The sequence below is a fragment of the Manihot esculenta genome, chromosome 3, assembly GCF_001659605.2.
Source record: "Manihot esculenta cultivar AM560-2 chromosome 3, M.esculenta_v8, whole genome shotgun sequence".
In the NCBI taxonomy this organism is placed as follows: domain Eukaryota; kingdom Viridiplantae; phylum Streptophyta; class Magnoliopsida; order Malpighiales; family Euphorbiaceae; genus Manihot; species Manihot esculenta.
This window is the reverse complement of record NC_035163.2, coordinates 17,104,241-17,107,634: the sequence shown is the minus strand read 5'-3', so window position 1 is coordinate 17,107,634 and position 3,394 is coordinate 17,104,241.

The window sequence follows — 3,394 nt, the reverse complement described above, 5'->3', positions numbered from 1 at the left end:
GGAGAGAATCCATCCGGTTTTCCATGTTTCCATGTTACGGAAGTTCGTATCGAATCCGGGCAAGGTTCTTAGTGAGCCTAATGTGGAGATCCTTGGAGATCTCACCTATGTTGAGCAGCCGGTGCGGATCTTAGACACCCAGATCAGAAAGCTAAGAAACAAGAAAATCCCGATGGTGAAAGTTCTTTGGAATTACCACAACATCAAATAGTGTACTTGGGAGACACAGGAGTCCATGCTCCAGCAATATCCTCATCTCTTCTAAGGTAAGTGTTATGTGTTTTGTATGTATGTTTATGTTTTATGCTATGTATGCTTGTTTGGTGAACATTCGGGGACGAATGTTGTAAAGGGGGGAAGAATGTAATACCCGGCTAGACTCCGGTATCGGAATTCCTACCATCCGGTGGAATCTCGGATGTCGGAAACCTCTAGAAGGGTAAAAACATGTTTTTATAAAATGTTTTCATGTATTATATGGTTTTAAGTAAGAAAGAAACTGAGTTTTGAATGAAAAAGACCATAGAGGCATTTTCAGGTTCGGCTGCCGAACATGGGATAGTTTGGGGGGGCAAGTTAGGCTTCCGAAAGTGGCCTAGGTTCGGCCGCCGAACTTGCATGAGTTTTGGAGGCACTTTAGGCTTCCGAAGGTGGTCTGGCCAGCCCCTATAAAAGGCCCCATGGCCGAAAACGGGCGAGCTTTCTACCCTATTTTTGGCCAACGATGAGTCCATGCTCTTTCATGGTTGGTTTTGATGATTTTCCTCAAATCTTTCAAGTTTTAACGCGTTCTAACTTGGTTTTGAAGAGTTTTGGAGCTAAGATCAAGTTTTGGAGCTTGGAGACCCAAGGAGCTAGATTTCTCCCATCTCCAAGTTTAGATCGCCTCCCCTCTCGATCTTCAAGAGATAAGGGTAGATCCTTAGCTCATTTCATGTTTTAAACAAGTTTTATGAAAGTTTATGGGGTAGAAATGCATGTGTAAGTTAGTTGTTTGTTGTAACATCCTCTGGGCCCACACCAGTGAATATTGTCCGCTTTCGGTTCACGCCCAGCGTCTTTCCCCTCACGGGTTTGTTTCTGGGTCAAGGGATTTACTACCCTGTCTTCCCAAAATGCGTCCACTGGGGTCTCTTGGGGCTTGCCCTTATAAGGCTTCCCCCCCTCCTTACCTCTTTCCGATGTGGGATACTTTTAATCCACCTCATGGGGCTTTTACCCCCCATAAGGCCTGAGCGTCCTCGCTCAGCACACCATACTCATGAGGCCCAGGCTCTGATACCAATTGTAACATCCTCTGGGCCAACACCAGTGAATATTGTCCACTTTGGGTTCACGCCCAGCGTCCTTCCCCTCACGGGTTTGTTTCTGGGTCAAGGGATTTACTACCCTGTCTTCCCAAAACGCGTCCACTGGGGTCTCTTGGGGCTTGCCCTTATAAGGCTTCCCCCTCCTTACCTCTTTCCGATGTGGGATACTTTTAATCCTGCCCCATGAGGTGGATTAAAAGTATCCCACATCGGAAAGAGGTAAGGAGGGGGGAAGCCTTATAAGGGCAAGCCCCAAGAGACCCCAGTGGACGCGTTTTGGGAAGACAGGGTAGTAAATCCCTTGACTCAGAAACAAACCCGTGAGGGGAAGGACGCTGGGCGTGAACCCAAAGTGGACAATATTCACTGGTGTGGGCCCAGAGGATGTTACAATTGATATCAGAGCCTGGGCCTCATGAGTACGGTGTGCTGAGCGAGGACGCTCAGGCCTTATGGGGGGTAGAAGCCCCATGAGGTGGATTAAAAGTATCCCACATCGGAAAGAGGTAAGGAGGGGGGAAGCCTTATAAGGGCAAGCGCCAAGAGACCCCAGTGGACGCGTTTTGGGAAGACAGGGTAGTAAATCCCTTGACCCAGAAACAAACCCGTGAGGGGAAGGACGCTGGGCGTGAACCCAAAACGGACAATATTCACTGGTGTGGGCCAAGAGGATGTTACAATTGGTATCAGAGCCTGGGCCTCATGAGTACGGTGTGCTGAGCGAGGATGCTCAGGCCTTATGGGGGGAAGGAACCCCATGAGGTGGATTAAAAGTATCCCACATCGGAAAGAGGTAAGGAGGGGGGAAGCCTTATAAGGGCAAGCTCCAAGAGACCCTAGTGGACGCGTTTTAGGAAGACAGGGTAGTAAATCCCTTGACCCAGAAACAAACCCGTGAGAGAAAGGACGCTGGGCGTGAACCCAAAGCGGACAATATTCACTGGTGTGGGCCCATGGGCTATTACAATTGGTATCAGAGCCTGGGCCTCATGAGTACGGTGTGCTGAGCGAGGACGCTCAGGCCTTATGGGGGGAAGGAACCCCATGAGGTGGATTAAAAGTATCCCACATCGGAAAGAGGTAAGGAGGGGGGAAGCCTTATAAGGGCAAGCCCCAAGAGACCCCAGTGGACGCGTTTTGGGAAGACAGGTTAGTAAATCCCTTGACCCAGAAACAAACCCGTGAGGGGAAGGAAGCTGTGCGTGAACCCAAAGTGGACAATATTCACTGGTGTGGGCCCAGAGGATGTTACAATTGGTATCAGAGCCTGGGCCTCATGAGTACGGTGTGCTGAGCGAGGACGCTCAGGCCTTATGGGAGGAAGGAACCCCCACATCGGAAAGAGGTAAGGAGGGGGGAAGCCTTATAAGGGCAAGCCCCAAGAGACCCTAGTGGACGCGTTTTGGGAAGACAGGGTAGTAAATCCCTTGACCCAGAAACAAACCCGTGAGGGGAAGGACGCTAGGCGTGAACCCAAAGCGGACAATATTCACTGGTGTGGGCCCAAAGGATGTTACAATTGGTATCAGAGCCTGGGGCTCATGAGTACGGTGTGCTGAGCGAGGACGCTCAGGCCTTATGGGGGGAAGGAACCCCATGAGGTGGATTAAAAGTATCCCACATCAGAAAGAGGTAAGGAGGGGGGAAGCCTTATAAGGGCAAGCCCCAAGAGACCCCAGTGGACGCGTTTTGGGAAGACAGGGTAGTAAATCCCTTGACCCAGAAATAAACCCGTGAGGGGAAGGACGCTGGGCGTGAACCCAAAGCGGATAATATTCACTGGTGTGGGCCCATGGGCTGTTACATTTGTTGTTAGGGCAAATGTTGAGTTTTTGGATAATGTATGTTGTTTGAGTTGCCTTATGTGTTTGTGTTGGGGTTTAGGATAGTTTGAGACCCCTAAATGCTTATTTGCTGGTGTATGCATGTTGTAGAATAGTTTAATGCATGTTTGAATGGTTTGGGAGGCAAAATGTGCATGAAAAGGCTGAGTTCTGCCATTTGGAAGAACTCAGGTTCGGCAGCCGAAGGACTTTCGGCCGCCGAACCTGCCTGTGGAGGCAAGCTTTCGGCTGCCGAACCCT